We start from the raw sequence: 14,668 nt of genomic DNA on the forward strand, positions 1-14,668 counted from the left end.
TTTGCCGAGAACGAGAGCAGGGAGATGGGCCGGAAGTTCTTAAGGTCCCTTGGATCTGCCTTGGGTTTCTTGAGCAAGGCGATGATCTCAGCGTGCTTCGGCTCTCCGGGAAGGTCGCAGTCTCGAAGGAGATGTTGATGGCCTTGCGGAGATGGGGTGCGATGGTGGCGCTGGCTTTGTTGAAGATGTGGTGTGGGCACGGGTCTGACGGGGAGCCGGAGTGGATGGTGTTCATGATTTTGATGGTGTCGTTGATGTTAGTCCAGGTGAGCAGGTGGACGTTGTGGGTGGTGGTCGTGGGGTCTGAGGTGTCGTTGGCTGTCGTAGTGGTCTGGTGGTCTGGTTGTCGAAGCTGTCATGGATGTCTGTGGTCGTGCGATGGAAGAAGGTGGCCAGGGAGTTGCACAGGTCTTGCGATGGTGGGATGTTGTTGGTGTTGGAGCTGGGGTTGGAGAGTTCCTTCACGATGTTGAAGAGCTCTTTGCTGTTGTGTGCGTTGTTGTCGAGGCGGTCCTTGAAGGAGGTCCTTTTGGCGGATCTGATGAGGTGATGGTGTTGGCGCATGGCGTTCTTGAGGGCTGCGTGGTTCTGCGGTGTCTGTTCGCGGTGCCATTTCTTCTCTAGTCTTTGGCAGGTTTGTTTGGAGGTCTGGAGGTCCACGGAGAACCAGCTGGCATTCTTGTTGGTGTGCCTGTTGGAGGGTTTCTTGATCGGGGCGAGGGTGTTGGCGCAGTCGTCGATCCAACGTCTGAGGTTGCTGGCGGCAACATCGGGGTTGGTGGGTGGGCTTCGTGCGAGGACGGTGTTTAGCTGGTCTTCGGTGATTTTGCTCCAGCAATGGCGGGGGATCTGTTGGGTGCGGTGGTGCGTGGTGGGTTTCTGGAAGGTGAAGTGGATGCAGCAATGGTCGGTCCAGTGGAGTTCGGTGGTGTGGCTGAAGGAGACGTGGGAGCTTGTGGAGAAGAAGGGGTCAAACGTGTGGCCAGCGGAGTGGGTGGGCGTTGTGACGAGCTGTCGGAGTCCGAGGTTTGGGAGGATGTCGATCAGGGTGGTGGATTTGGTGTCGTTGTTGCTCTCGAGGTGGAAGTTCAGGTCTCCGAGGTGGATGTAGTCTGTGGAGGTCATAGCGTCTGTGCTGACGAAGTCGGCGATGGAGTCGCTGAACTGATGCCGGGGTGCGGGGTGTCTGTAGATCAGAGTTCCTCTAAGGGTGGTGTTGGGATCAGTGTGGATCTGGAAGTGCAGGTGTTCGGTGGTGCTGAGGGTGTCGTCGAAGTTGGTCGAGACCTTGAGGGTGGACTTGTGGATGATGGCGATTCCCCCCACTATTCCGTTGGTGCGGCCTCTGCGGGTGATCTTGTAGCCGTTCGAGATGGCTATGGCGATGTCCGGTGCTGAGGAGTCGTTCATCCAGGTCTCTGTCAGGAAGGCGACGTCCGGGGAGGATGAGTCGAGCAGGTCCCAGAGTTCGATGGCGTGTTTGCGTGCGGAGCGGGTGTTCAGTAGTATGCATCTGAGGTGGTTGCGTCCTGTCCTGGTGGGCGGGTTGGCAGTTCGGAGACTGGTGAAGCTGCAGCTACGGCAGGAGAAGGGGCCTTTGGTGCCCTTCGGGGCGGCCAGGAAACAGGTGTGTGCTCGTCCGGTGTTGAGTGCGTGGAGGGTGTTGGCGTCGTGGTGGAGACGGGCGTCGTGGCATTCGCGGGGGCCAGTGGTTCTGGCACTGTGCGCGGTCCAGGCTCGGACGGGCGCAGATGGGCTTGCTTTAGGTGTGCCTTTGGCGCACAAGCGGAGCGCCAGCTACCCGCGGCCGCACATCGGCCGCCATAAGAAGGGGAGGTGGGAGGGAAGAGGCAGCTGGGAGGAGGGAGCGGACGAATGGGCGATTGGAGGCGGGGCCGCAAGGGACGCAGCGGCGGGAAAAACGGGAGCAGGAACGGCAAGGGAAACAGAAGGCAAAAAAAGCACAGAGCACAGAAATAAAACAAGGGAACAAGGGGGAAAGAACAAATAAACAAATAAGGCAGAAGCAATACAATGATATGAGATGTGGGACCCTATTATATGTAGGCTGATCGTAATGCCTTTTTAAGGGAGTGGATGTGTTCAACATATTGTCCACGTGTGTACAAATTCCGTAACATGAGACCTGTATTTATGGCTTATCAAGGTCCATATTGCACCACAGGATTCTATACCTGCTCAACACATGTTGAACTTTAACTATGAAATATTAGGTATGAACAGTTCCCAGACTGTAGACGCGGAGTCTTGTGATACTTGCGTTGAATTGTATTTAGATCCATACCCTAGTGTAGGATGATACGAGGCATTAACAATTCTCTACTATGCTACATTTTTCTATAAAAAATGGGGACTATTGCTGTTTAGAAATCTCTGGTCCCACTTTTGGTGAAAATGATTTTGATTATTGCTTAGTTGTCGTTTTGTGATTTATTGAAGGGAGACAATATATGCCATTGGACTACCTTATAATTGGGTTCCCAAACATATCTGTTTAGATTGTTTTATGTCTATAATTTATCTATCTAGATGTGTGTTGTAAATAGGCATATAATTGGATATGAAGTAATATTGTAACAAATGTCAATGACTTGTTTTTAGATACATTGAACTATACGCGTCGACTCTGTGGTTACTATCGGATGACTTCCGTTCTGGCTATTGCCAGTAAAAAGTTTAATCAATACCATATTATGGTGAGAGTTCATATAGTCTGTTTTTACTGATTCATTTAATCTAAATGCATTATTTACATACATTTGGGTGAATGTGCGTACAACATGTGTTATTTTAAGTTTATTTTATATATATATGTATTATGTGATTGTTTGGTCTTTTTTGTCTTTTTCTCTCCGCCTATTTTCTCCTTTCTTTTTTACAACATTGTACTAGTGTGTTTATATGCTTTATTGAATATGACATATACTTTTCAGTATTGTTTCCTTACAGTAATTAAGTTTGTATGATTTGTTAGGTTAGTGTCATCTATGTGGTGTTATTTAAATGTTTGTATTTGTCGATTTTTATGTGATATTTATGTAAATATTTATATGTCGTATTTGTCACTTGCAGCCCTGATGAAGTTCCATTAAGGGGAACGAAACGCGTTGGCTGTTGTTCTGTGTGTTTCCGTATTTTGAAGAGGAAGAAATTAAAAGGACTATTTACGAATAAGCTTACGCCTGGTGGTTCGTGACTTCTTTCCTGGTGCTGCCTCCGTTTTTCTTTAAAAATTACAGCAAAAAACAAACCTACGGCCTACCACTGGCCACCAGGGATGAGGCGCAGGTGGTAGCCTGCGGGTGGAGGAGGGCCTCGAACTCACGTCAGTGCAGCAGCAGCAGTGGGCTGGGAGACACTGGCCAACAGGTGGTGCTGTTGCGGCGTGGGGGAGCGACCTGCCTGTAAAGGGTCAAGGGTCACTCTCCTCACCGCGCAGCGGCCGCCATAAGAAGTGGAGGTGGGAGGGAGGAGGCAGCTGAGAGGAGGGAGCGGACGAATGGGAAAGCGGGGGGCGGGGATGCAGCGGCGGGAAAAACGGGGGCAAGAACGGTGAGGGAAACAGAAGGCAAAAGGGCACAGAAACAAAACAAGGGAACAAGGGGGAAAGAACCAATAAACAAGTAAGGCAGAAGCAATACAATTATGGCGGGAAAAACGGGGGCAGGAATGGCGAGGGAAACAGAAGGCAAAAGGGCACAGTGATGAGTACAGGCCCCAGCTAGGCCCGCAGGACACAAGGGTTCGCTCTCCTGCAATGGAATCTATAAGGAAGTTGGCACGGAAACTGCAAAGTACAAAGACAAGGTTTATTAACCCTTAAGGGTGGTCCTACAATCCATACAATACCCTTCAGTATTGCATAGAGTAGCACAAAGAACTTGCATACACGGTCCCCTTTTATACACAACAGAGGGGCTCATAAGTGGGAGGGCACGACATGAGACGAGGAATGTTACCTTTTATGGACATTTGCAATACAAGATCGATATGTGGGCGGAGCTGACATACTCCTCAAGCCCGCGAAAACATGGTCAAGCAAGGACTAACTGATAGCAGATGTGGTCAAGTCTGGGCATGCGCCAGACGGACAAAGGAACTATTTATAGACTGTTACTAGGCAGATTACAAGAGCAACTAACACAAAGATAAGACTCTCCTCGTGTTGAGCACGTGGAGACATGACAGTACAAAATGAAGTCCAGACTTCAGTCAACATAACAAAAGGAACATGTGTAAGGGAGGAGAATTCATGTCTTTAGTAAATGCTTAATCACATCGAAGTTGCAATTTACAACAGACGACCCTTTCAGCATTTACTGAAGACATCCGGCTTGTTAGAATAATCATCATATATATCAATTATCATCATCTCTTCTACTTCCTTAGCTAAACGTTTCTGATAAGTGACATTGGCAATAGCTTTCTTATCGGGAATACAAAATGATACACATACGGAACAGAGCAAAGGACCACATTGAATACAGATACAGCAAGAAAACAGAACTGCTATAATTATGCAGAGACCAGTCAAAACCTTCCAACCCCAAGCAGTGATCAATGCCCAAAACCATCCAGAAAAGGACCAAGTGCCGTTTTCTGTATGGATTTCAGCTGCAATTTTATGCAACCTGTTAATTGCATTGTAGACTGAAGGTGTGTGGTCAGGAATAAACACACAGCAACTACTTCCGATAATTTTACAAGCCCCACCTCGATCAGCTAACATAACATCTAACACCATACGATTCTGCAATGCAACAATTCTGGTAATCTGTAATTCTTCCGTAAGATTCCCAAGAGCAGCAGCGGTTTGGTTTGTCACAGCCTCTACCACTCGTGTTAATCTTCGAACTTTCCTACTATTAAGGGCAGCTCCAACGAAGAAAAACAATCCTAGATTGAAGTCGATATACTGCTGTAAACTGGTGTCAGTCTGATCCACATCATCAATTAATAAAGTACGTTTATACCTATTTACAGTCACATTATTTAACAACTTTAAATCCTTATGATAGGATGCAGGTGCCAGAAATACAGGAGGTAACAAAAATGATACATAACATACTCCAGACCAACCGGCTGGCAAACGATAATAACCCTTAGTTCCACACACGAAGTACGTATTATGGGATGCTAAGAAAGTACTGTTATTCAATCCATCGATGTTTAATATGGTAATACAATCGCTAACACCGACGGGAATATAACCCACACTTTGGACACACAGGTCCGCTTGAGCTTGTGCCACTTGAATCACAAATTTATCTCTTCTCACAGTGTCTCTGGTGTTCGTAAAAACATATGGAATCGATTCATTGTCTGGTCGATACTCTTCCCATTCCCAAATTGTCCCATTCGCTTGCGGATATCCATCTTTATCCTGATGACATTCTTTATTGAGTCTGAAGAGTAATCGTCCCACTGTGGGTTTCCGAGTGGCAAAAAGCAAAGTGTACCATGCTCTACAAGAGCCATTATGAGAGAAAGGAAGAGGTATAAATGGCGTTCCTCCCTTTTTCTGATGAGCTGGCATCATACCACATATCCAACAGTTCGTAGCATTGGTGGCAACATGGGTATGATGTAACATCTGAATGAAAGTGTTATTCAAATAAGACTGACGATGCTTCAATTCTTGGTATGGAAGGGTATAGAAATAGTGCTCCGCAGGCACTGGAGTGGTCAACACAAGCAACTCTCGGGCAGGAGTCACGTTCTCCACAAACCATGTGGTTATCCCAACAATAGTTACTGTGAGCATAAAACCTGTTGCGCAGAGGATCTTCTTCTTCTCCATGTCAAAAAATAAAAAAAATCGATATCTTCCTGAAACTAAAGGTTTGTCAGAACTCTTCCCCTTGGGCAGCGGTCGATTTCTTCACCAACGGGCCAAGACGGGTGTCACTACACTAATGCAGGGCTGATCCCCCCCCTTGCCTCACTGGCTCTCCGTTTCACTAACCCAAGGGCCGTTCTGACAACATGTCCCGATACTGAAGGATTCACTTTCTTGGCCTCAGATGATATCGCCTTCCTCCAGGAGTCGCGTGGTCCGGAAAGAGCTCATCAGCGTCGTTCGATTCCACAGCACGGCCTTTCTCTGTGGTCAGAATCTCTCGTTGATCGGTCAGTACAGCGGGCTCCACCAATCCGGGCGGTACTTTGCGGCAGTGCAGGGAATGGATCCAATTCTTTCTGTTGGAAACTCGCACAGCCGTCCTTGTTGCCAGCAAGACTTGCTCAGGGCCCACCCATCTCGGCTCCAGGCTGTTTGTTCTGTCGAAGATTTTCAGCATGACATAGTCTCCAGGCCGGAGACTATGTCCTTCGCCGGTGGACCGATCGGGGAGCGCCTCCCGGACCTGTTGATGAATGGAAACCAAGTTATCCGTTAACTGTGCCAGATAATCATTCATCATTACACAAGGTACATCATACACAGTCTTAGGTTTTGGTGAACCCCAAATATTCATTGGACGTCCAAAGACAATCTCATACGGTGTAAGACCGATTCGAGAGTGCGGTACCGACCTAATTGACAACAATGCCAGCGGTAAAGCGTCTGGCCAAGTCAAAGACGTTGAAGCTTGAATTTTAGCGATCTTGAGCTTCAGTGTACCATTATACTTCTCGACTAGTCCTGCAGATTGAGGGTGGAATACTGCATGGAACTTCTGGGTGATGCCTAGACCCTTCAGAACATACTTTATAACGTCCGCTATAAAGTGGGGCCCGTTATCACTCCACAGAAGTCTACAAACGCCATATCGAGGGAAGAACTCCTTCAACAGCATCTTAGCGGTAGTCATTGCAGTATTGTCTTTCGTAGGGTAGGCCTCAACCCATTTGCTAAAGGCACACACCACTACTAGAACATACTTCAAATTGTTACAACGCTCCAGCTGGATGTAATCCATCTGCAAAACCTCAAAGGGTGCAGTAGGCGTTACGAACCCTCCTGCTGGGGTCCGAGTCCCCTTTCCTGGGTTGTACCGCAAGCAGATCATACAGGTCTGCACCACTCTCTTTGCCGTGCTAGCAATCTCTGGATGCTCCCAAACTTGGGTAAGCAATTTTACAATTGCGGAAGCTCCAACATGTGCTAGCCCATGTGCCATCTGAACCATAGGTTGTACAAAAGCTGTGGGTAATTTCCATCGATCCATCTGCTTATTTCTCCAGCAACCCTCATCATCCAATTCTCCCTCACTGGACCATTGCTCCCGTTCTTTATCAGAAGCGGTCCTCTGTATTTCTCGCACTTCTTCCTTCGCATCATGCCATCTTTCTACTTGCGACTTTACTACATACATGGCAGTAGCACCGGGCTGCATCGCAGTCTCCCGCGCCACTCGGTCTGCTAACGCATTCCCTTCTCCAACTTTATCGACTACTTTCCTATGGGCGCTACATTTAATGATAGCAATTTTCTTCGGATATGTCAATGCAGTTAAAAGATTATGAACTAACTCCCCATGCATTATTTGTACTCCATGCGACGTTAAGAACCCTCTTTCCTTCCAGAGCAGGCCGAAATCGTGCGCTACTCCGAAGGCATAGCGGCTATCTGTATAAACATTCACACACAATCCTGTACTGAGCTCACATGCTCGTGTTAATGCTATCAGTTCCGCTGCTTGAGCTGATTTCTGTGGTATGCGTGCTGTCTCCACTATTGTTTGCAATGTGGTAATCGCATACGCTGCCGAAGTCGTACCATCTGGTAGCTTCAGGCATGACCCATCCACCCACAGTTCTCCATCTACATCTGAAAAGGGCGTATCCTGGAGATCAATACGACCCTTTGTTTGTTCCTCGGTCATGAGGATACAATCATGTGCTTCTCGTGCCTCAGACCGAGTCTCGGGGTATGGCAACAATGTGGCAGGATTTAACGTCACGCACCTCTTCAACGTGATATGAGGAGCCAAAAGCGTCAGCTCATATCCCGTTAAACGGGCACTGGTCAAATGCTGCGTCTTTGTCTGATTAAGCAGGGCATCAACAGCATGGGGAACTAATACCAACAGCTTATGAGATAACACAATTCCCTCGCTCTGGCGTATTGACACAGCTGTCGCCGCAACCGAGCGAAAACAACCAGGCAATGCTCGGGCAACAGGATCAAGTACAGCCGAAAAATATGCGCAAGGGCGCTGCTTATCGCCGTGCATCTGCACTAAAACTGATAATGCACATCCATCTTTCTCATGCACATACAACGAAAAAGGCTTGGTATAATCAGGTGTCCCTAATACTGGTGCTGAACAGAGGGCCTGTCGCAGTTTCTGAAAGGCAGTGTCACACTCATTCGTCCAGGGGAGCGGGATAGGTGTATCTTTTGTCAAAAGGGCTAACAATGGCTTGGCTATATACGAAAACCCTAATATCCACTGCCTACAAAACGAAACAAGACCCAAAAATGCGCGCACGTCCTTCTGCGTGGATGGCGTCGGTGTATCCAGAATCACTTGAACACGGTCTGGTGTGAGTGCACGCCCCTCCTTAGACCAAAGGTGACCTAAATAAGTCACCTTTGGTCTACAAAATTGCAACTTTTTCCGAGAGACTTTGTGATTGTGGAATGCCAAAAAGGAAAGCAAAGACAACGTACTCGTTTCACATAACTCCGGGGTGTCAGCCGCCAGCAAGATGTCATCGACATATTGAATGAGGGCGACACCCTCAGGCAGAACAAAGGAGTCCAATTGTCTTTTCAAGGCTTGACTGTAGATGCTAGGGCTTTCCGTATAGCCCTGGGGAATTCTACAAAATCGGTAAGACCTATTATTGAGAGTGAAACCAAAAAGGTATCGACTATCGGGATGAATGGGAATTGAAAAGAAGGCATTTTTCAAATCAATAACTGAAAATGTGGTCGCCGTAGGCGGGACCAAAGTAAGCAACGTCGTGATATCCGAAACCACTGGGTACTGAGGTATCACGATCTTGTTCACTTCTCTCAAATCAATGACAAACCGATAGACTTTGGCATCCGTATCCTTTTTCAGAATGGGTAGAATCGGGCTATTACAAACATTATAGGGAACTTCTTCCACCACTCCCACCTTAATCAAATCCTGCACAATCTGTATAAGAGCCTCTTCCCCCTCCTGCGAAATACGATACTGTGGAAGGCGTGGTAACACCGCCCCCTCCTGGACACTAATGTGAACAGGCGGAATCACCATCTGTCCCACATCAGTATCCGAAGTGGCCCACAGAGCACGGGGGAGGGCAGCTAACACAGCATCTTCTGTAGCCACACACATCCGTTCAGACAGGGGGTAATTGTCATTCAATATCACCCGCACTCCAGCAGGGGAACACCGGATCGTAGCTCTGAAGTGCTTCAGCATATCAAGGCCCATGATATTATCCGGCGTGTTCGGAGCTAACAAAAACGGACAGGGTGCAGAAAAGGAATTAACCCGAAATGCAAGGGGCTGCGAAAGAGGGCTTCGGGAGAGTGTTCCGTCAAACCCTACCGATGTAACCATTAAGCCAGATGGGGGAGCCCTCGGAACCAATTGTTTAGACAGCGCACTACGAGTCGCTCCTGTGTCCACTAGAAACTGATCAGTGGAGCCCAAAACCTCAGCTGATACGTAAGGACCCCTCTGATCAACTGGCACCTCAACTGATTCTAACCCCCATCCAACGCATTCCTATGCATGCTGAGAATCATGATACCCAGACCGGTCAATTCCCGACACTTGATACTGATTTTGTCGATCAAAAACATTAGACCTATCTCGTTGCTGCCCAGCAAGGTCAAAACGAGCGTAATCAGTAGAATTCCCTCTAAAATTCGAGAAACCCCCTCTACCTCTGGGGCCACTCTGAGCGTGTCCCTGACCGTGCCCCTGCCGTGAAGCATGCAACGCTGGGCATTCTCTGGCCCAGTGCCCCGATTGCTTACAATACGCACATTGATTCCTATTCAGATCAGATCGGCCCGAGGGAGGACCATAAAATCCTCCCCTACCTCTATTTACACCCCGTCGGGGCGGACCATATACTTGTGCTAACATCACCTTCGTTTTAAATCCTTCGATTTCTTTTCCTCCTGCCCCTTCGCTTCTAACTCCTGGCGCTCATAATACTGAGCTATAGTCAGGAGGGCTGTCGGGGTCGTAGTGGACCAAGAACTTTCACTCGCTTTGAGGCGAGCTGCAATTGCCGGTAATAGATTCGCCACATATTTGTCAGCAAAAAGGTGCCGACCCGTATCATCCGTAAGAGACTGACCACTAAAATCATGGAACGTCTCCTCAAAGCGCGTAAAGAAATCTGCAACTGATTCATCGGCTTTCTGCTTACACGAGGCTAGCATATTCCAGTCAATCTTTTTAGGAGGAATGATGGTCTTCAACTTAGTCAGAATAGCAGCGGGGAGATCTAAAATAATCTGAGGTGGTTTCTGCGCAGGCTTTCTCTCCCTATCCTCATCCTCAAGTTCAGACCATCGAGCCTTAAAAGTGGCAACATCATCTACCTTCCGCGCGGATCGCCACATATCTGGTGGTAGAATAAGCCCAAAGAACAAATCTATATCCGCTAAGGTCATAATACAAGAATTCAAGGCCCCCTCGACTAAAAGGCCGCTGGATTCTTGCGGGGATCAGGCAACGCATTCTTTAATGCCATGACGTCAGCCCTGTGCCAGGGAGTATAAACCCAATTATATACAAAATATCCCTTAGCATCGGCGGAGGTAATATCCGAGCTAGTCCCCGCTCCTTTAGGAGGAACATACAAAGGCGCCGCCTCGCGCATTGGTTTAGCATGCACTGGATCGCTCTTATCTGATTGAGAGATGGATGAATGGCCGCCTCCAGTACGCGAATCCGACCGCCTTTCCTCCTCAAGATGTTGGCGCGCTTTCTCTTTAAGGTCTGCTGCCGCATCCCGCAACGCAAACAGTCGCCGAACTGCTTCAGGCGCCTTAGAGGGAGAGAAAACACCATTACGCAATGCTTTAGCATCCAATACCACATCGTCAGGTTCAAAGACGCTGGAATATTTCCGAAAGGCACCAATCACTTCATCAGAAAAGTGTCCCAAAAAATACAACCTTTCTCTATCCTGCCACGACTCCCAAGAAGCCAACAGTTCATCAAGGTATAACTTGCCCTTACATGCACGATAGGAAAACTGGCGAAGCTCACCCATTCGCTCAGCCGATAACATGGACCGCGTGTCTACCTTACTCGAACCCGATCCAGAATCTTGTGGCCTCGGGGCAGACGCGCCAACATAAGGAGGCGGAGAACGATCTAATAAATAAAAATCATCGTCAATATTATTAAGGACAGGATAGAGTGGCTGACGAACAGCATATTGACCCGAGACTTGTAACCTATGTTCTTTCTCTTGTTTCTCCGTCTGTTCTCTTTCCTCCCGACGCTTTGCTTCCTGCGCTCTCACATGATCATTCTTTCGTTGCTCTTTATCAAACAGCGCTTTCTCGCGTTTCTCTCGCTCACGCACTTCCTTCACCCATAGTCGCACACATTCAAACATATCTTGCCGCGCACGCCGTTTACACATACACTGTTCCACATACTCAATCTTACGTATATCAAACGACCCATACAACGGCCACCGTAACTCAGGATCCTTTCTGGTATATTTCCTCCATACTGCGCTGTACATTATGGAGGAAAGACCATGCTTCACATACATATCCCTATTAGGAGTCCCCTCTGGGGGAGCTGGAGCAGATTCCTCGAGGTTTAACCGGTTTCCAAAACAGCAGCACCACTTACGGAGTGCGCTAAAAGCAGGCATGCTCAAAAATAATGCAGAATATGCAGTATTATCAAAAAAATGGCACTTAAACGTTGTGCTGGTCAAAGTTACACAGTTCCGGAGAAATATCTCCACATTACCTGCCTATATGTGTTGCAACGCATATATTCTCATAATAATCAATACAAGATATGACCGGTCATCACAAATCAAACTCAAATAGCCAACCCAGGCTTCAAGAACTCGGAGCAAGTACCGTACAACGGTTCTTACCAATCAAGAGTCCAGATTCCAACTGCCAAGCTCCGAAATTCGCCCAAACGGCTGTCACGGCAGAACCGACAGAAGAGGTCTCAGTCGAGGACCGGCGCCACCCAGATGGTCAGCTCGGAAGGGAAGGAAGAAAAACCTCGGGATGCCAGGACTAAAGTGCCTCTGGCAGTGATCACATCCCCGGCCAAATTCCTCACCTTCGTCGCGACCAATCCTTCGAGCATCCGAGTCGCCGATGAGCCCCACGTGACGGGCGCCAATTGATGAGTACAGGCCCCAGCTAGGCCCGCAGGACACAAGGGTTCGCTCTCCTGCAATGGAATCTATAAGGAAGTTGGCACGGAAACTGCAAAGTACAAAGACAAGGTTTATTAACCCTTAAGGGTGGTCCTACAATCCATACAATACCCTTCAGTATTGCATAGAGTAGCACAAAGAACTTGCATACACGGTCCCCTTTTATACACAACAGAGGGGCTCATAAGTGGGAGGGCACGACATGAGACGAGGAATGTTACCTTTTATGGACATTTGCAATACAAGATCGATATGTGGGCGGAGCTGACATACTCCTCAAGCCCGCGAAAACATGGTCAAGCAAGGACTAACTGATAACAGATGTGGTCAAGTCTGGGCATGCGCCAGACGGACAAAGGAACTATTTATAGACTGTTACTAGGCAGATTACAAGAGCAACTAACACAAAGATAAGACTCTCCTCGTGTTGAGCACGTGGAGACATGACAGTACAAAATGAAGTCCAGACTTCAGTCAACATAACAAAAGGAACATGTGTAAGGGAGGAGAATTCATGTCTTTAGTAAATGCTTAATCACATCGAAGTTGCAATTTACAACAACAGGGCACAGAAATAAAACAAGGGAACAAGGGGGAAAGAACAAATAAGGCAGAAGCAATACAATTACGGTGGGAAAAACAAGGGCAGGAATGGCAAGGGAAACAGAAGGCAAAAGGGCACAGGGCACAGAAATCAAACAAGGGAACAAGGGGGAAAGAATAAGTAAACAAATAAGGCAGAAGCAATACAATTACGGCGGGAAAAACGGGGGCAGGAACGGCGAGGGAAACAGAAGGCAAAAGGGCACTGGGCACAAAAATAAAACAAGGGAACAAGGGGGAAAGAACAAATAAACAAATAAGGCAGACACAATACAATTACAGCAAAAAACAAACCTATGGCCTACCACTGGCCACCAGGGATGAGGCGCAGGTGGTAGACTACGGGTGGAGGAGGGCATTGAACTCGCGTCAGTGCAGCTGCAATGGGCTGGGAGACACGGGCGAACAGGTGGTGCTGTTGTGGCGTGGGGGAGACCTGCCTGTAAAGGGTCGCTTCCCTGATGAAACCCAGACCCCTCTTATCTGTGAATTTATGCCTTGAACTATTAACCCTCTTCCAGGAATGTTCAATGGCCTCCTCTGACTTAGCCCCATGCCACACTCTGCATGGAATTATCTCAGACCACCAGAGTTCATTGCCCCATGTATTTACTGATTTTACCCAAGTCAGCTTTCATGGCTTGTAAGAGTGACCTCCTCTCCATGGCAATGAGGTTGTTGCCCCCCAGGTGTATCACTAAGAAATTAGGGGGAACCCCCCCGGACTAGTCTCTGTTCCAACCTGTTCCTGAGGCTGTTCCATCTCATTCCGGGGAAACCCATCCACACAAACTGTGTTTGTGAAGATCCCAGCGTCCAATTCCGGCGCGCAGCCCACTGCGCTACCCTGGAGACAAATGAATGCCCGATCACCCATACTTGGAATCCTAGTAAAGTAAAGGACACCATTTTTACACTCTGCTTCTTTAATGTACATTGTAATCACACATAATTCGACATTTAGTACCCTCAAAGTCACTGCACACTATAATTACTATATACAAAATTGCCTTCAAGGGTGGATGTAACGTTCGAAGCAGTGAAACTCCCAACGTCACACCTTTTTTTACCCTCCAGCTTTTTTATACCCTCCGGCTCCATGCCTGCCTTGAACGCAGCCGTGGCTGCCCAGATCCTGAAGGAGTGACTAGAGTATTTTTTGTCAGGATGGGCAAGCCCTGCCCGTGCTAAGCAAGCCCTCATTATGCACTCTATCTGGTTTTTAGTCAGGTGCCCCTGGTCGGCGTGAATCAGGAAGTAGCCAGGGACGTTGGGACGTAGCGCCAAGTACTCTTTTACCTTATCGACTGGCCAGTATCTTTGATCCCCTAGAGGCCTTAGTACCACACCGGTCCCTCGCCCTGTCTGATCAGTTTTGGACTTTCTGATATGAATGGACAGGGTACCTTCCAGGATGACATCCTGTCTACTTAAGGCATCGCCTCACCTATCTGTCTTGGACATGGCCACCAGTTCACTGATTCGAAAAGCCCCAAAGAACGCCAGACAGAAGGCCGTTGAGAAGAGTCTGGCCTCAAACTGTGAATAGGGGACCTGCTCAATCACATCCAACATGCCCTGAAGTGTGGGAAAATCAATGGGGGCCCTGTTGTCTGGGACCCTGACCTCCTCCCTGGCCCACCCTTGAGGGCCGCCCTGATGAGGAAAGACTTGGTTGGAACGTGCCCTCCCCTTAGTTTGGCGTCATGCCTTACTG

This window comes from Triturus cristatus, chromosome 1_2 (assembly GCF_964204655.1).
Source record: "Triturus cristatus chromosome 1_2, aTriCri1.1, whole genome shotgun sequence".
In the NCBI taxonomy this organism is placed as follows: Eukaryota; Metazoa; Chordata; class Amphibia; order Caudata; family Salamandridae; genus Triturus; species Triturus cristatus.